This window comes from Onychomys torridus, chromosome 2 (genome assembly GCF_903995425.1).
Source record: "Onychomys torridus chromosome 2, mOncTor1.1, whole genome shotgun sequence".
NCBI lineage: Eukaryota > Metazoa > Chordata > Mammalia > Rodentia > Cricetidae > Onychomys > Onychomys torridus.
This window is the reverse complement of record NC_050444.1, coordinates 15683973-15704687: the sequence shown is the minus strand read 5'-3', so window position 1 is coordinate 15704687 and position 20715 is coordinate 15683973. Positions and strand designations below refer to the sequence as shown.

The 20715-nt window shown below is 37.0% G+C and overlaps 1 long non-coding RNA gene and 1 other non-coding gene across 2 annotated transcripts; one reads left to right on the top strand and one right to left on the bottom strand.

Annotated features, from left to right (window-relative positions):
- Positions 1-5118: 5118 nt before the first annotated feature.
- On the top strand, positions 5119-9263 carry LOC118577333. Its single transcript, XR_004944192.1, has 3 exons — positions 5119-5232; positions 7412-7564; positions 9099-9263. It is a non-coding gene; the product is annotated as an uncharacterized LOC118577333 (long non-coding RNA).
- On the bottom strand, positions 7409-7572 carry LOC118579046. The gene has a single exon (XR_004944413.1). It is a non-coding gene; the product is annotated as a U1 spliceosomal RNA (small nuclear RNA).
- Positions 9264-20715: the final 11452 nt, after the last annotated feature.

Genomic DNA, 20715 nt, shown 5'->3' with positions numbered 1-20715 from the left:
TTTGAAGTTTGTATCGCTACCAAGAAATCTACTTATAAGAAAACCTACTTCTTAGGATTTGATAATCCATCATTACACATTCACTCATAAATCATTAATACTTAAGATGAAGAATTTCACTTAAAAGGAGTATTGTGGAGCATTTTTGGTGTATCTGTCTTGCTAGTATTCTCTTCTTATACTTTGAGGCATTATTCAGTACTGTTAGTTACTTGAACACAGTACAGTGAGCCTGCAGAGCGAGTTGGCTACTGAGATGCTGGACAGGGACACTGGTGGCAAGCTCATGAAAATGTTGGACCCTGGGATGCTTCACTCCCTAGGCTACGTGCAGAGGACACCATAAGATTTCATCATGCCATTCAAGACAGCACAGGATTGAACAATGTACACATTTTTAATTTTCTGACATTTTTTCTTTAATATTTTTGAACAGTAGCTGACTGTAGGTAACTGAAAGCATAAAAAGAAAAGCCACATATTAGAAAGGACTTGTGTCTTTGTGTATTTATACACGAAATGGGCAGGAACTATGTGTATATATTTATTACAACCCTATAAAAATAAAGTGTTTGGATTAAAGAACAGAAGATAAAGTATAGATAATAAGAACCTTTACATTACCCCAATGTTTGTTTGCTTTGGTGCTGGGAATGGAAGGCAGGGCAAAGAGCAGGCTTGAGAAACCCGCTACAATCGAGCTACATGCCAATCTCTATACACTATTTTGGAAATCAGTGGAGACTTTTATGTAGAAAATTTCATCTTCGTAAGCAAAGGAAGAGTCATGAATAGTTGAGAAAAACAGAAGTGAGCAGAGATGGCTATTGTTGGTGCTTCCTGTGTCCTCACCTTCTCAGGAGTGATTATGATTAACATTTGCTGTGTCTGTTTTATCACCTGGGTTCCCAAGTTCTCAGGGGTTCTCATCATTACCCAGCGCCACAAGTTTAATCAACACTCTATCTATAGGAAGACAATAGTATCTTAAAATTTGTCAGTTGAGATAAAAAGCCAGGCCCCTATTCCATGGGTTACGGGTCATTCTGTCAAGCTTGAAAGTGACATAGAACATGAGTCTTGCTGAAGGATGATGAGGATGTTTTTCAGAAACATAAACTTTGTTGGTATTTGATCAAGGAAGACTATTTCTTTTTCTGTTTCTAATCTTTAACAATACTTTTGGTAAAAATAGCATGTATAGCTTCATTCTATTCATTAGTAAGCTGATTTTATGTTGTACATAACCTACTGTACTTAACTATTTATTTTAACAACTTTTTATTATTATATAAAAACAATGTCTGTATTTTTTAAGGTGATTATGTTAAATCCAAAACCTGAAAGTAGCTTTCTTAACTAGGAATGCTACACAAATAAGTAATTGAATACTCATGTCTTTTGGATAAGCATTATCATGATAATTACATTCATACTTTAGGGTATCAATTCACTCTACTGTGTTTTAACACCTCTGTATGTGCAATAGTCTCTCATTAAATCAGGCATCCTTTAAATTATATTAATTAGCATGCATAAAGTCCATCTTGAAAACTCATTTAATTTTACAAATTTTAATACTCCCTATTAGTACCCCTGGAGCTTCATCAAGCCTCTGATTTTTAAGTGAAAAGAATTTTTTAAAATAAAAACATACTGAAGTCCTCTTCTGTATCATAGTTAGCAAGAAGACATGGACTTTCAAAAGTCTCCTTGAACTTTTGTCTTTCCAATCCCTTCCATGGTTTCCCAAGTACTACAGACAATGCTAGGTCTGGCTGGGAAGATAATGTTCCTGTTCTTAAGGAATAAAGACATCAGCAGGGGATACAAGGTGTAAGTAAGTCCAATATTGTTGATATAAAGACATTCAGGTCCTGTTGAACATGGAAGTAGGCCAATCTCTATGAGTTCAAGGCCAGCCTGGTCTACATAGTTTCAGGCTGACCATAGTTATAAAGCAAGACTGTGTTTCAACAAAAAAATATTCAAGTCTTAATAAAATCCACAGGTAGGGAAGATCTTCACAAAGAGTATCTTCTGGGCTTTTATATGTGACTCCAGTTCTGTCTGGAGCAGGAAAGGAAGTTCATCTCAACATTATAGATCCATGGAGGAGCTGTGTTGTGGGATATTAGTTTAAGATGTATTACATTTGTTTATGATGTGGAATATTTGTTTAATGATACAAAGATGTATTGCATTCTTACATGTTGCATTTGTTTAACTCTGTAAAGTTGTGTTACTTTGTTTCCCTAAAATACCCAATTGGTCTAATAAAGAGCTGAATGGCCAATGCTAGGCAGGAGAAAGAATAGGTAGAACTGGCATGCAAAGAGAATAAATAGGAGGAGAAATCTAGGGAAGAGAGCAAGTGGTAAAGACCAAGAAAAGGAGGAGAGGATGACCCCTGGGGGCCTGAAACCCAGCCACACAGCTAGCCACAGAGTAAGAAGGAAAGAAAGGCATAAAGAATAAAGAAAGGTAAGAAGCCCAGAGGTAAAATGTAGTTAAAGAGAAACAGGATAATTTAATTTAAGTTAGAAAACCTGGCCAGAATGACAAGCTAATGCTGGGCATTCATAAGTAAGAAGAAGTCCCCAGGCATTTATGTTGGAGCTGGATGTTGGGCCCTCAAAGACTAAAAAACAAAACAAAAACCAACTAGAGCTGAGCAACTTGTTGTATGACAAGACTTTTCTTTGTGAAATGCAATACATGTGTCTACTCAGCCCAGACAGGAAGCCCACAAAAGACAGGTTGGCCTCGGGATGGAAACCAGGATACATCCTATGGTGGGGGAGGGGTTTCTGCAGGAGAAGAAAAGCTATGCATACCAACAAAATTAATAAAAATTCAGTTTGAACAGAAGAAACCCCTTGATGAGGAGAAGTAATAGCTCATCCATCGATGTGACAATTCTACAAGTCATAAGAAAAATTCAACAAATAAGGGCTGGGGCAGGGTTATGTTTTTTTGTCTTTACAGGATAATGGAAATACCCATTTTCAAGAAATCATAAGGCCTTGGACACCTAGACGTCTAAAGCAGAAAGGAAGGACCAATATATTCTACAGGGTAATATCTCACTGCCTAACATATCTCTTTAACACTAGAATAGTTTTGGTCCCGATTCAATTATAAATCAATCTGGCTTTGGAGTTGGAATGTGGCTCTCTCCTTCTCTAAACTCAAGCTAAAAGAAAAATTAGGAGATTCTATTTCATATCAGAAGAGCCAACTGGTAAGAGACAGAAGAAAATCAATAATCTAGGGACCATTGTTGTCAAGATTTTATTTCTTTCTAAGCTTGTCCTTGATTTCTGGGAATCCTTCCTTGAATAATCCTAAATCCAAACTTTCCATTTTGATATTAATAATGTTCAAGTTTTCCACAGTGAAAAATAAGTCTTTCTAATAGCAATCCCTTTCCAGAAGGAAGATGGGGCCCCACAACAACAACTCTATCTGGTCCAGAGTGGTGTCGTTGTACCTAAGAACATTATTCAAAGATCAGCTTTGGACTGCAAACTCTTCAGGGCAGTTCCAAAATGAGATGGTCCATCAAAATACACTTCTAGCCAGAACCTTAGATAACTTTACCCATTACTCTAAAACTAGCTACAAACATTACAGCTAGTCCTATTGAGACTTAACTATTTAGCTTTCTTACAGGATGCCCCCTAAACAGCAGGAAGCAATTTAAAAAAGAAAAAGAATGTCCCCTTTCCAAAAGTTTACATTTTCTCAGGGTTATGGATAAGTTGTTATAGAGTCTGGGGTGGAAAAATAAAATTTAGACTCAGGATTCTCTTTAAGGAAAAAAAAAAGGATAAATAGATTAGTATAAGCTATTAAGGTAGATTATTATATCTACTAGTAAACTAATTTAGCAAACTATCAACCTCAGATAATTTTCACTGATATGGATTCTTGCATATTGATACAAATGTAAACTATTTTTATATTACTATTTAAGATAATATATTGATACAAATTCAAAACTATAATTGTCATATTGTACACATGTTCCTACTATTTGAAATAGTTTGTATATTGATACAAATATAAAATTATATTCACCTTACTGTACATATGTTCTACCTCTATGTAGGATATTTTGTATATTAATACATATTTAGGATATTGTTATTGTATTGCACTACACATTTCTACCTCAGTTTAAGATATTTTGTATATTGTCACAGTTTTGAGGTCATTGTCCTTATACTGTACCTCTGTTTACAGACTGTTTACCTTGTTAATATGAAGCCTTAGTCCTTAGGTTATTTAGGTGGATAAGACTTACAGATTAATAGTCACCCATGCTTGTCATATGCATAGTTATGTTAGTTAGGTTTTCCAGATTTATAAGAACATATGTCAGACATATAGGTAATCTTCAAACACTTCACAGACCTGGAGAATATGGCATTTAAATGTTTTGATAACTTAAAAGTCTGTTGACATGAGACATGATTGCTCCTGGCAGGACCAATCCACTATTGACAAACTGTTAAGCTTCTAAGACATTTCTGTTTGGAAGTTTGTCTTCTTCTTGGCACAAAATAGCCTGCTGGGCAAAGAACTGCCCTTGCCTCAACTGCTGACAGTATGCACACTGTCCTTTCCAGATAAACAGGACATAAGTAAAAGTGACTACTGAACCTTGCCAAGACAGATTAAGATGGTCTCTCAAAATTCCTGCTTCTAAAAATGGTCTGTCAGATATTCTAGGCCTATAGCCAAAATAGATGCCACAACAGTGCTGAGAAACTTTAAGTGACTGTCCAAGCTACTAACTGTCTCTGTCTGTTCTTGCAATTTTTTCAGAAATTGCTTGCTTGCATCTCTTGTTTCCTCAGGTTTTATTATGTTTATTCTCAGGTCTTTGATGGTGTTAAAGACTAGATAGTTACAGTTATATTCCTCTCATATCTTAGCTAAGTGTCATTTCAGACACTAAAATTAGATTTTTTAGAATAGGACAGCAATTGGAGTAATCTCTGTAACACACCATTTAACTATGTTCTTGACATTTCTGGATTTAGTATGTATATCTTGTTTGATGTTGTTCTTGTTGGTTGTATTTCTACTTTTGTTTAGGTTATTGTATACAGACAGCTCTCTTCTCTCCTTCCTGGGCTTGGATGAGGGATTGCCTCAGATGTCTGAGACCACATGAGACTGTGCCCTAGCATTCCAGAACCTGTGACAGTTCTGTTCTGTACAGTGAGTTTTTCCTCCCCTAATGGATTCCTTTGCCCTTTAAGCAGACTTTATAGATTTCTTGCATTACCAAAGTACAAATACCACCAAAGTCCAAGCTGGGGAAACGACTTCTATTGATTTTACTTGCAAGCATACAGATGCAGGGGTACTTTCAGGAGCAGAAATGACATCGTCAAAGCCCATCCAACTTGAGAGACAGCTCACAAAACTAGGAATCTGGAGCACATTGAACAGCCTTCAGGCAGAGCACTAAATTGGACAATGTTTTTTTGAGGTGCCTCCGTCAGGCTTTTCCAGGCAGCTCAGCTGGTTTCTGCTTCTTTCAAGCAGCTAGCTGGTCTAGTCTCAGAGTCTTCTTTGTACCTTGGCTTTTCTGAAAGTGACTCTCAACAATCTTTATTTTTTTTAATCTTGAGGGAGGTTGGGGGCGTTAGTGAATCTGTTCTGTTTCAGGGACTTCCTGGAGCTTCTTTGAATTGTTTACCTTTTGCTTTAAGGAACTTTCCTGCAGGTTGGAATGTTTCATCTTGGAGGATACTGATACACAACAACAACCTGCCTTTGTCTCTTATTCTCCTTGATACTCAATGATCATAACCTTTACCATTGTAAGATTGAAAGGGGGATAATGTGAGCCTTTGCAATTTTTAGCTTTAGAAATGAAAATTTCTGTTTTCTTCTTCATGCCACCAACTTCAGGGGATCATATGGTCAAGTACAAGGTCAAGGGAAGGGAAAGTTCACTTTACACATAACAAAGCCATGGCAAAAAAATGTAGATGATACACTATTGAAAAACTGGGGACAATAATAAAATTTACCATAAAGCAATAACTTATATCAAAATATAATTTTGGAGATAAATCTTCAAGAGCCAGAGGTGCTTTACTACACTGTAGTGTATCTCTGGAAACTAATGAATGAGTTTGGAGCCTGGAGGATCAGCCAATGGATAATTAAACTTCAATAGCCCATTTTATATAAAGAACTATAGCTCTCTAGGTTGTTTGCACTGGACTGATTCCAGGAAGCCCCTCTCCAAGTTATTTTCAGCTACTAAAATTCAGAGGGGAGACATAAGAATGTAATCTGGAAAAAGAGCCATGAAAAGGAAATTACCAAGTTCTTCAAATGAAAATTTTGTTTATTTGGTAAAATGAAAATTAAGTCATGGTTAATTTGGCCAGGGTTGCAAGTACATGCTATCTTGAGGCTAATAAAATTTCAAGTTTTTTTTTTTTTAAAAGAAACACTAATTATATAAATTTTATGATTTTGAAAATGTAATGGATAACAAGTTGTGCAAAAAAACATAGGGGAGATGAAAATAAGTTACATGTAATTTATAATATCTCATTGTTTGGCAATATGCATCTTGACACCTCATCTTGGAGAAACTAAAGAAAGTACTATCTTTTAAGAACTTTGTCACTGCATTGTGGAACAGTTTACTTTCAATAACGTCAGCTGTTGTGGCTGGTTAATACACTGCCTGAGCATTCTGTGATATAGCTGGTAAGTGGGGATGCTGCAAAATGCATAAACTACAGACAAAAGTGGGATTCACTTCCTTAACACATAGACTCTCCTCTTCTCTTCTTTTCTCTCTCTCTTGTTCCATCCTTTCTCTCACACAATGATAGAACAAGAATTAAAAAAATAAGCAATTTCTAAAACATATGTAAGGAAAATATTATAATATTATACACAAAAATAGATTTGAAATAATTAGAAAAGTATATTCGTGGTTTTTGATTTCATGACATATCATCAATAAAATTGTCACTTTTATCCAAGTTAATTTATTAGTTCAATGAAGTCTTTGTGAAAATGCTGCTGTGTTTTATTATGAACCCAGACAAATTCATTATGAGATGTATTTGATAGAGCATAAAAGGCAAGAACATTCAAGAGAATCCTTAGAAAACAGGTGCACGAGGGGGAACCAACTCTAACAGATTAAAATACATTTTAGAGCCTCTATAATTAAAGCAATATGTGTCATCTCATCCATAGATGTGAATAAATTAATATAATATGTTTTAAAATTCAGAAATAGTTCTAATATAATAAAGCATTATCTCAGCCAAGTCAGGATAAAAATGAAAAGTCTAATGATATCAAATGGATAGGCAATCATATAAGAAAACAATATTGCATCTACTTCCTTTTTTTTCAGGGGAGAGCACAAACACAGTCCCCCATTACCACTAATTATGCAGTCGAGTTTCCTGCATTGGGGGAAATCACAGGGGTCAGCACATCTGGAGTGCAATGGATAAGCCTCGCCCTGGGAGAACCACCTTTGTGATCATGGTATCTTCCCTGCCAGGTAAGTATGCATCTACTTCTTATATCATGTATTAAGCTAAATTCTGTATTTCTTACTAGATACACATGTAAACAACTGGTTGCTATAAATATTAAATGAAACATGAAGGCTTTTCTGTAGTCTGAGAGTGAGGTGGACTTGGCTCCAAATCCATGAATTGATGGGTAGCACAAATTAGAGTTGGCGAGTTATAGAACACGGAATAAAAGTCAGTGTGAAGTTAGGAGTGGATTGAAGGGAATGAGGATAGATTTGGAAGGAGTTTGGGGAGAAATGGGGTAAATATGATCAAAAGATACTGTATACATATATGAAATTCCAAAAGATCAGTAAAAATATTATATTAAAAATAAAGACTGTATAATTTGTTAGTGATTTTCAAGATACATTAAATAAAGGTAAGATGTATATTATTCAGTTATTTAATCTCAGAAAAATCTATAATTAAATGTATTTTCTTAAATGTATATCTATAAAGACAAACCATAAAATTGACTCAACAGTCATATCTCAGGCAAAGCAGGCAGTGTAAGAGAAGAGTTGAGGAATCACACTTAGACTTCTCAGAAGATATACCATTTTACTGACCTGACTTTATAATGATGTTTTATATTAATGAATTAAAATGATAAAAATCTAGAATTTAAAATAAAGATTACATGAATGGCCAAGCATTACATATGCCTATATTCCACCACTCAAGAGACTTAGTGACTTATGGATTTGAAGCTAGCCTAGACTACCCACTAATATCCTGCCCTCCCTCTTCCAGAAAACTAAATTTAAAAGTAAAATAAATATTTATTTAATAAAGCAAACTTTATGTTGAGCTGATAGTTTAGCCAAGAATTAAGAAACAGTTTCAAGAGACTGTAAAGTTCAGTAACATGCTTCCATGTCCTGGTTCCAATTAGGATGTAGACTAAGGTTATCCCAAGGCAAACAAAGGAAGTACTTTTTGGTAATATTGCTGTTATCATTCTGAAAATATTATATATTATATCATGCATATGTTATATATGACAAATGAATCAACTCAGAAATTAAAATTTATAATCAAGATTTTTGTTTAAGATTTCTTGGCTAAATACACCTTGAAATGATGTCCAACAAGTCCAGCAACCGTTAGCACTCCTTGTCCTTCAAGTTGGTCTCAGATATGACTCCACACTTCCAAATACGTTTCTGGAACAAACACCTGACTATGAATACTGACAGTTGTAAGATGATTCTGGCAGTGTGACATGGGCTTGCACGGTTTATGCCAGTCAGAGACCACCAGGGCAGTGTGACACGGGCTTACATTTCTATTCCATTAGAAATAATCAAATATCAATCAATCAATCAGAAAAAAGTGACAAGTAGATGTTCACAGACTTAGGGGTCCAAATACGTTGTTAAAACACACCTTCTCTAAAATTCAGGAAATAGAACAAAATTGTAAAACTACACATATTTCTGAGGGCAAACTTTGAATATATTTCAATATCATCTGAATGCTTAATGTCTATGAAGACTTCCTTTTACATTTTAGGAGTATGAAATGGAATTTGAAGAGAGTTCATAATGATTCTGAAATAGCTGCGGATATAATACACCTGAAATTTGCTCAAGGGAGGAGCTGGTACTGTATTTGGGAAGTATCAGATGATGCTGTTCTAACTGGGGATGGAAGCCTGGGTGCTTGCTGTCCTCTGTACTGCTGAGCATATTTGAAATTATCCATAATAAAATGGTAAGACCTTAAATTCTCTTCATGTTTCTATCAATTAAAAATGGAGATTATATCTTGGACTTTTCCTTATTTGATATGTTCCAAAATGATAAGGTGGCTATAAACTCTCACTGACTGGATGATACAGAAGGATGAGGTGGTCAAATATTGAGACTGCTCCAAATAGCCCTCTCTCCACCTCCATCTCTCTGACTCTTTGTCTTTCTGTCTCTTTGTCTCTCTATCTCTGTCTCTGTCTCTGTCTCTCTCTCTCTCTCTCACACACACACACACATACACACACACACTATGGAGAAGTGTCTGGTTATGTGCTTGGCTCAACATTGCAAGTAGTATAGTATAATTTACACAGACTTCTCATAATGTCACTGCATCTCTGTCACAAAGACAAATGTGTTAAGAGATATTTATGACCAGAGATGAGTAAAATTACAGCTGGTTGTTGTTGGTTCAGAGAAGCAGCCTAGTGATATGATTGGACATGGCTTTGTAGTTAGTCAGATTCATAATTCACTTTTTGTTATTTATTAGGTAGATGAATTTAGTCTTAGTTCCATAATCTTAAAATTAAGAATGAATATCTGACAGTGTTGTTATGGTGATTGTAGATCCCATACAGTATCTGGTACACATAAAGGTGCTGTATTATTTCAGGGTACTAATTATTATTAGCATTGTTAACTGGTGATTACTGTCTGAGCCAAAGAAGCAGAATCCTAAACTCAAATACAAAGGCAGGGGAAAGAAATCTAATGTTCTTTATGCAGAGCTTGTAATTTGTGGATCATCAATAGCAAATGATGCTTTGTAATTTTTCCTATACTAGAGAAACCACAAATTTCTCTGACTCACTACTAAATAACTAACTTTTCAGAAAGAACACCTTGGCACCCTAGCAGATAACCGTCAGTAGAAAATTTAATTCTGATCAAAATGGACAGCTCACTGTGCTGTGGGTCTTAAATATTAGGCACAAAATGTTCATCCCATTGCCAACCCTCTAGCTGTGTGTACTTTGATTAAAACTGCCACTGCCTGGCAACTTTCTTTTCTTTTTTTTTTTTTTTACTTTGTTTGCCTTATAAATGGACACAAAGAGCCATATGAAGAGAATAAGTGTATATAAAGGAGGAAATACATATATTATTAGAACTGAACTGGGGACACTTGACAAAAGCAATGTTATTTTAACCTGACCTAGAATGATGACTGAAAAGTCTCAGGAAAGCAAGTAGGGAAGTCTCTGAAGGAGGAGGAAGTCCTGAGAAAGGATGTTAGGCTAGCTGCTTGAAGTTCTTTGGGCATGTGCATTGCCCATAGTGAGGCTGGCTACAGGGTGGTGTGAGAAATGTTTCTGAGGGGTTACCTTCTAGGCAATAGTGGACATATTTTTAAGGTGGGGGTTAGGCACAAGTGAACATTGGAGACAAGACAAGTTCTAGGAGGAAGTAAGGGAGATTTTTACGTTTTATATCATGTGTGAGCTAATGGTGGGTGTGCAAAGTAGTGACACACTCACATCAAGAGTATGTTGGGAAGCAGAGCTGGTAGGACTGGGATAAAATTCATGAGGGCAAAGAAGTCTCTAATTAGGAAACCTGAATGAAGAGCACCTTTCCACGACTGAGGAAGAGTGGGCAGACACACCGAGAGAGTCTGAGTGCAGGTTCCATACACACGTTTTATTACCACAAGACCCTGGCCTTCTTCACAGGTCACAGAAAATAGTGGGGAAATGTTAGGGTGAGCACTTTCAGCATTTTCAAATAATGCCTAGGAAGAATAAACTGAAGAGGGAAAGTGGCACACAGTGTGGAATTTGAATTAAAGAATACTTGGCAGTTCTACAGATGAAATTTGTGCCTTACCCAGGCCATAGAATTACACGGTCTGGGGAAAGAAGGTTTTTTATGACTGGGCACAATCTTAATTCTTAAAGGTTATTTGTGTAAAGAAATGTAGGAGCTTCCTGAAAGAAATGGTAAAAGAATAAAGGCCAAACTGCAAGAAGCAAGAAACCAAGTCTACTTTGGTCCACCTCCTCACTCTTCAATTGAAGGACTGAGGTCAGTGGTCAGGAAGCCAGGCCAGTTTGTCATCTGACCCCGATGGAGTGAGAACAGAGTCAGTACCCTAGGTGTGCCCTCCTCACAGATCCACAGACAAAGACACTGTCCTTCTCAACCTTGCTGCCTGTTATAAGTGAGCTACTAACATATCTTGCCAGACTTGAATCCACTCATGTTTATTTTATAATTACTTACAGAGAGTGAGTCAGACAGAATGATGGAGAGAGTTAGAGGTAGGAAAAATTGCAACCCTAGCTGGAAAAGGAATTGACTGACAGAGCCTATACAACCTCTGATGCCAGGCCTAGGGTGGGGGGCACTAATAATGGAGTTTAGTCAATGAACAGGTTAAAGGGTTCTGACCATGAGTTGTTTTTCTATTCTTAAAACAACTGTTTAGAATATTACCAATTGTTGGAACATTATGAAAATGCATGAAGAATAAATTAAAACTTCACCAAAGAAAGTAAAGCAATGTAGAACCAGAATAGGATTCATAACTGACCATAACAGATCTGAACACAGCTATTTGTAGTGCCAAGGCCCATGGTGTAGCCAATGACTAAGCCTGGAAACAGAGGCCAAGGGGGTGAATAAATATATTGCTCACTAAAGACTGGTATCATAGGCTCCTTGAAAGAAATTGCCTGGAATCTCTAAATGCAAAAATGTGGAATGTGCACTGAAATACTCTCCTTTGGTGAGACTGTTCCAGAGGATTTGATTTCTATTTTTAGTTTTAGAAAACTGGTGTGTCTTCTTCTTCTTCTTCCATTTTGTTTCTGGTTTAAGTAGACATCTACAGAACAATAGCTTAAGCCCCCTTAGTGCTTGCTCCTTTCAGTGGCCTGCTCAGTGGGAGCTGGACATCATTCTTTCATGGCCAGCTGGGGACTGCAGTTCTTAGTAGGTCCCTGCATAAAGTTAGACTGGTTTGTTATCCCATAAAGAAGAAAAGTGTACTTAGGATCTGGTGCAGTCCATTTGTCCTGAAATTTCTCCTTCTTCACAGCATTTTCAGCATCTAATTGTGCTTTCTTCTTAGTTTTCTTAAGGTCTCTATAGCCCAGGCCAGCCATGAACATCCCATGGGTGTTGATGCAGAGTGAACAGCATATGTATAGAACTCCCCAGGCCAGCATATGCCATATTAGACCCACTGAATGGGCTCCTTGTTGTGTAGCATGGTAATGTCCACTCAACCTAGAGAAGAATCAGTGTGACACAGAGCAATGAAGGCAGGTTGCTGCTTGTGTGATAAGCTTTGCGGTAGTTACTACCATAGGATGTAGATCCAGGAAGCCAGCTTGGATCTGGATACTGAAGGTCCCACGAGTGACACAGCTAGCCTTGGAGAGGCTCCAGTGAACAGCAAGCCTGCTGATACTCCTGGAGGTGATGATGCCAGCATCACTAACTGCTAGCTGTCAGCAGATGCTGCCCTCAGGCCCTCTTCAGATTGAGAACGCAAGTGTACCACCTTCCTCTTGCGGAAAGACATTTTCATGTGAAAAACAATGTTGATGTCCCCAGAGTGAGTCCTGCTACAAGGAACCTGAAGACATCCTCCTCTTCCATTTCCAGGACATCATAGGTTCTGGACACTGTGCCAAACATTCCCTTTGTGTTACAATGTGTGCCAAGATCAATGCCTTCTGGAGGCTCCTAAGATGTTCCTTTTGTTATTAAGCAACACAATCTTTTCAGAACTAGTCCAAATTCAGAGGGTGGTTTTCAGGAGAATGTGTATTTTCTTTGCAAAATTTCAGAAATGCATCTATGTAAGTAGATTGTAAATGCTAAATATACCTTTTCTATGTTCCAATTCTAGAGAGCCCTGGAGAGAGAGCACACAGCACTCAATGGCCTCAGCACTCAATGAGAATAAAACAAGTGAAAGTGTATATTACTCTCAGAAAGTATTTTCCGAACACTGTTTTCAGCCCTGGAAGACTGCTCTAGCAGCAGCTCTCCATCGTTTGATGCAGTTTCTACCTTTTGAGATACAGGTGACCAGAGAAATGGAGCTTGAAGGAACTAAAACAAACTTGAGCTATGTAGAAACCAGAGCATTAATCATGTGACCAGTTTGTTGCTCCATATGAATGGTGTATGGATGGATGTATGTGGATCATTGACCATTCTCTAGACTTATCTATCCATGTAACATGCAATGTCAATTATAAAATAAAGTTGAGGCTACAATGAACAAAGTTTTCCAACAAACTCTGTACCTGATAGCATCACTGTTTTGAAGTGCATGGTAAACATTGTACAAAAATGTCTAATCTCCTATTATTATAGAAGCACACTTTTAGGCCATTATAGACAAATGACTCAGTGATGAGAATTTCTTTGTAACATGGTAAGTTGGGAAAAAATACTCTAAGAAATAAGAATTACTGTGGAAACAGAAATTGATAACAATAACATTCTTCTAGCACTGTATTATAAAGAAGATGACCGCAAGTGTTTGTCTTTTAGAAAGTTAGAGAATGACTGTGTATGTAAATAATTAAAACTGCTGTACCTAGCTGATTCTACTGACCTTTCAGTCAGGAAAAGGAACATTTTTTAATTAAGCTGAAGATCTTCATCAGGTATTTTGATTCCGTTGAAAGAACTTCCTGGAACTAATGTTTCTATAATTCCAATGACATTGGTGAGGATTTTGTCAGTTTTACTACAGAAAATAATAGCATATGTAATTATATCACCTACAATGTTGAAAATTACTTCAAAAGATGTCCAATGTTCTGCTTGCTGGAAAGAAATGTAGGCTGTATGCAAATCAATTACTCCAGAGGCCATGTCCCTTTATAAAGATGATTGTGGTAGGACTGAACTGAACACCCAACAGAAAAGAGAAAACGTGTATGTCCTTGTCACACAATAAGTTTCCATTGTTAGGTAACAACCATTATTCTGAGTTAAATCCAGTAGGCCTACAATAGTGTCTGGTTCCCTGGTAGGTACTCAGCCATGACTGGCTAAATAAATGAAGGATTCGTATGTCTAATCTTAGGTAGTTCATGACTTACATGGATCCCAGTTTGAAGTTACTTTCTTTTATTTTTAAGAATGTAGAGTTATATCAGTAACCTTTAAAGTTACTCACAATTTCAGACTTTAGGAAATTGCACTATTTCCCAAGAGTTAGAATCAGTCTATGGTGAAATGAATCTTAAATTGTAGTGTGCACATATACTTGAGTCATAGAACATGGAGGAGTCACGATGGCACTGATCTAGAAGCCTCATTCCTATAGGCTGGCTTTCATAGTACTGCAAGGTGCTCAACATACTGTGGAGGGTGTAGTTATGAACAGTCTTATCCAGCTGGAACATATAACCTACAATAGCAAATGATGTGGCAAGGTATGTAAACTGATGCCATAAGTGATGTAAACTTACCACTTTCTCATTTGGTTTAAGTCTGCTCCACAAGGTGGAACTCATGCATGTACTGTTAATGAGATCAAGAACTCATGATAGAGTAGGTCATAGGCCCCACTATTATTGTTCTCCTAAATAGACATAGTATTAAACCAACTCCTAATGACTAATTGCTATACATATTGAGAAGTAAATCTCTCCACCTTATCAGAGAAGCTTCTTTTTGCAGTAGAATGTGTTTAATACAGAGGCGTACAATTGATCAATTGCAGAGAATAAAGGACTGAAGAGTGTTAAGCCCTACATGGGACATTTATATTACACTTTTCTTCCCAAGGCGTAAGGAGATAAGGTAAATAGATTGTAGAGGCCAGATTTAGTATGTGATTACAGAGAAACAATGTTTTCTGTACATGACAGGGCTGTTGCCTATGAGTTCACAGAAGTTGTGATTGCATACACAAGACTTGTACAAGATGAATCTAGACACACCCCTTTGTGGATAGGGAAGAGAACATTAAATGGATTTACATAGAAGAGTGCCTTTGTTAGCCACTAAGGAATAGATCGTAGGCAGGAAACAGGTTTTCTGACTCACAGTCAGTATATTATATTCCCTTGAACTTGCATGCTATGAAATTGCTATTCATGGCAATTTGATGTTGTTCTCTAATACCTAATGAGTAAGGAAGCCCTAGTGACCATTGGCATATGTTCTAAGGGACCCAATGTAGAGGAACTATGAATGGCTGTCTTATTTTCAAAATTTAAAGATTTAGCCTGGAAATTCTTAAACTATGACTGCAAGGAGCAAGATCACATTCCTTTTTTTTCTCTTTAAGAAAGGAATGCACAAAATACCAGCATATCCAAGATCTCTGTTACTAATGCATTCTTTTTCTCTTATACTTGTACAAAACCACATGATTGCTCAGGAAATTCTAAAATTCTTACAAGGCTTTGAATTTCACTATAATGCAGTGGTTCTCAACCTGTGTGTTGCTATCCCCAAAGACCATCAGAAAACACAAATGTTTACATTATGGTTCATAACAGCAGCAAAATTCCAGTTATGATGTAACAATGAAAATAATTTTGTGCTTAGGGATCACCACAACATTAGGAACTGTATTAAATGGTCACAGTATTAGGAAGATTGAGAACCACTGCTATAATGTACCTTTCCCTTTGATCCTTCATAAAGGCCAAAGGTAAAGAGATGACCATGTCTGAGAACACATAATGTATTAACAACATATTAGCAAATAGCATATTTTGAGTATTTTGTATCAGGAATCTTAAAAGGTCTTATTAATAAAATGAAACCTGAGCCACGTATTGGGGTGAATGCTGGAAGATTAGAGAAGCAGAACAAGCCACAGCCACCTTACCTCACCAGTTCCTCAGCTGATCCTGTTTCTTCAGACTGGATGCCTCTTAGCTGCACTGTGCTGCTCAAAAGCCTAAAAGCTTAACCAAGCCAAAAGCTTCTAGTTTTTGATCCTCACGCCTTATATACCTTTCTGCTTTCTACCATCACTCCCTGGGATCAAAGGTTCTCTTTCTGGGATTAAAGGCATGAGTCACCATGCTTGGCTATATCCTTGAACATACAGAGATCCAGGTAGATCTCTGCTTCTGGAATGCTAGGATTAAAGGCGTGTGCTACCACTGCCTATCCTCTATGTTTAATATTGTGGTTGTTCTGTCTCTGACCCTAGGTAAGTTTATTAGGTGCACAATATTTCAGGGAACACAGTACCACCACAGTATTTAGTCATTACTTACATTTAAGTAAGAAATGTTTTCTTAAACCCTTTGTTGAGCCAATTGATATTACATAGTTTTGTCATGCTAAAGCCTCACTCAGCAGAGTTTTAGGTAAAGTTATTATTATTAGAAAACAATGAGGATCCTATATTAATTTCCACAGAAATAATGCTTATATGTTTGCTTAGTTCTAATTTGGATGTATTGTGTTGTCCATGGGAAGTGTCTCTGAGAACAGTGGTGAGAACTCCATATTAACAATAACCAGGGCAGACATTACACGACTCTGTGCTCCTGGCTATTATGTTTAATAGCACACATTCTCTGCTAACTTCTAGTGGTCTGGTTCTTTTCATTTGTGCAAATTCCACTTTTGTGGGCTTGCATGTTAAAAAAAATCTGAGTAGCTTCTTCTGAAGTTGAGAAAAATCTTCTCGCCTTACAAATGCTCTCTCAAGCAATGGGGATGGTACCACAGGCTTTCCGACAGATGGTAGCCAATCCAAATTCAGTATGGTAAGCAGGCACCACTCAATAAAACTTTAATTGCTGCATATGGTATCTGCTAACTTGTTTAGAAAATGGATCTGCAGCATTAGCTCAAAGCATTTAAATGGCCTGATAGCACTGGACAGCATGTTGGGCTGCCACCTGGAAGACCCAAATTTCATAGCAGATGTAACACTGGAAGAATAAAGCTGGTGGTTGATAGTTCTGGAATGGAGATGACATAGTCAGCACCCAGCTGTTCCCCCCACCGTGCTGACTCCCATATCTCTGGTGTCGCTTCTACCAAGCCCTGAAATTACTCATGTATTGTATTCTCCTCCCAAAGAGAGGTGGAAAAAAAAAAAAACATACCATAAGGCTGAGATGGGAAGGGGTTCATGTCCCTACTACAGCCTAGGAAAAATAGAGGATGCTTTTGCATGCAGTTGGGGCGGGGAGCATAAGATCTGGAGAGAGAATGCCTGACATATGTGCAAATTTCTGCCAAAAGATGGGAGCCAAGACAGATGAGAAAGAAGGCTCCTTCTGAGCACGCTGGAGAGATCCTTGCAATTTATCACTCACATTTGTTTTACCCCAGCAAACAATCACACTTGGCACATACCAAGGAGGTCAACTTACCAGCCCCCTAGCTTGATGGACTGAAGAGGGAAACTTACTGTTTCTGAAAACAGGGACTCACTAACCCCCTCCCACCAACTTAGGTGGCAGCATAAGGAGTTGAAAAGAAAATAGAAGCTCAATATCTTAGACTATTTAAAGACAGAGGCTATTAAAGGAAGGAACAAAACTAATTGTTTTATTTAAATGGAAGATTGCAAAGGAATACTCACTGTTGAACATTAGTGCTCTGAGCTACCTCAACTCCAATCTAAATTCAGAAAACCCACAGATGCACTTTCCAGACACACTATTGATTTCTGACCTGTAAATTACTTTCCATCAAAAAGGTCTTGGTAGAGACTAGGGCTTTGGAGTAGCCTGGGCACTTCTCAGCTGCAATCTGCATAATGTTTAGTATTCAGTGAGTTAAAGCAGGCAATGAAAGGGAACTGTCAACGCAATCTAGAAGATATAAAGAAATGAAGAGGGGGGGTGAGCTGTATGCTAATAATCCACTCAGTAATTAAGTGAAGATCGCTGCCAAGCGCCACTGCCACTTTCAAAGGGTAATTTGTACAGGAAATCATAGAGTCATTGTCAAATCATTTCAGGATAAAAGGAAAGTCATCAACTGAGATAAGATAAATGCTGGGTGTCTGGCAGCGGGTGCCCTACGAAATGCCTTTGCTTTTTAAATTTTTTCCTTAAAAAAAAAAAAAACCTTGCAAAAGTGAGGCTGGGAAAACTTGACAGGTTGAACTGTGCGTTCACTATTAATAATAGGGGTGCTCTGTGTAGGGATGCATTTTAAAATAGGTTACTTGAACAAAAAAAGTGGCAAAATAAATCAGTTAAGAGGACTTAACTCATAAGTAGTACACTGTGTATGATTTTTCTGTCCCTCTCTCCCACCTTTTGAGAGTCACAGAATTCTCAGTTGTGTTTCTTTTGCTTCCCTAATAATAATTTTAGCTAAATTATAGTATTTTAAAATATTTTAACTATCTTGTTGTCTTGGGAGGACAAAGCTCTACACAATTAAAACAGAAGAAGGGATGATAATAATCTTTCCCCATTACTTTCCCGTTTTATATTCTTAAATTTGACACTGCAATGTAGATTTTGCTTCATGTCACAGAAACTATTGCACAATTGTCATGTGAAGTTTGCAAAGTATATGTCTTCTTTCTTTGAAAGGGGTGACTATAGTGTTTGAAAATTGCTATTCTTATGATAAAATTTCAACAAAAATGTGCAGCCTGTATTTGTCATTAAATTTATGTCCTCTTCCATTTACTTATTCTGACTTAACTTGTGTCAGAAAAATGTCTCCCAACGCATAAATTGATGTGTGCATTTGTGGGTAGCTATTTTTATATAGCCAAATGGGTGAAATGTTTCACCCAAATATTTCCTTAACACCAATGTCTCCTGTCACACTGAAAGAAAAGTTTGTTTGCTCCTGGGAGCAAATTGTCGAGTTTTTTTGAGACTCACTGCTGAGGACTTGCCCTACAGTGTTGTTGCTCCATCCTGAAAGCATGGATGGTGGGGGGAGCAAGATAAAAATTGTTCCTGGGCATCCTAGTATAAGAAAATGTATGTTTACTGAAAGCATTTCATTTTGCTTGTTTTTGATGACTGGTCAAATGTATTTTTTATATAAAGGCATGCATTTTATAGTCTATGGCCAATGAGATCCCTCATCTATGTGATATATTTAAAAACTCACCCCTTTGAGGAGGTACTGTGTTAAGACATTGACCACAGTACTGGAGAGTTTGGGAAAAGAGCAAATAACCTCTTTACTTGAACATTTTCATTTTCTAGTCATTTATTCATAAGTTTGAATGACAGGATTTGTTTGGTTCTCAGTTAAAATGGCACTTGGCTGATTTATCATAAGCTCCTGGATTCCTTTAGAACAGCTATGAAACTAGGGGTTGGTCCTTTCCACCTCTTTCTTTGCCTGTCCTATATCCCTCTTTCTCTCTTTCCCTACTCTATTTCCTCTTTGCTTCTGTCCACCCTGACTTCAGGTGAGGCTCTCTGACCACTCAGATCTCTGCAATCACTTTATACTGATAAATTGATGGAATGCTGTAAAGTACTTTTGCTTTTGAAGCTACAGCCTATTGATTAGTGCAGAGGAGGGTATGAAATTAAGGGGAACGCCTGCCATAAACCTAGTTGTTCATTATTTTATTCTAAAGAGTCAGGCAACCACCTTCTAGGCAGAATTTACAGAATTCACTTAGAGAATGAAATTAAGTTTGGTAATTGATTCTTTTAGAGATACTGTCTTTTTTTACTTGATTAAAACAAAAGCACAAGGAAGCCATTGAGAAGGGAGTCACGGAGCAGGAATAGGGAGGCTGAGTAGGCTGCAGAGATCAAAAACTCAGTTACTAAAGGTTTGGATCATTTAGTTAAAGGGGAAACATCATTGCAATATAAATTAAGGTATTTTTGGACAATCCAGACACAAGTAATATAAATAAAGACCTTAAATTGTTATGGATTTTTAAAAATTGCTGTTTTTTCCCTGTGAAATAAATAAAACCCTCAGTGTGTGTAGACTACATAGTAGTCTGTTCATGATTTCTTGGTTAATTAGGAATGCTATGTATTTATATGTTCTTAATATCTGAGACATGTTAAGTTAAATAAATTAAAGATACTTTAAATTTTTCCCATAGTATGTCAGGGCTTTCAATAATATTACAATTTTTGTAAAGGAATTAAAAATGTATAATATTTCCTAAATATACTTGACTATTAAGTCTCCTTTCAAGGAGTCCTTCAGAAGATTAATAATACATGGACATGTTGCTTCTCACAAAAAATAAAATTAATAAAAATCTCCCTTATTGAGGCTTAAAAGTCCTGAAACACCATTTAACATCTACATATTTGATAAGCAAATCAATTAAAATATACCATTTACTCAAAACTCTGCTCAGAAATTTCAAAATGAGAGCTACCTATTTGCTGAGTGCTCTGTCCCATCACATGCCTGAGCCTAGAAATTCATGCATCTATTAATATTTCATCCTTCCCACATCCCTA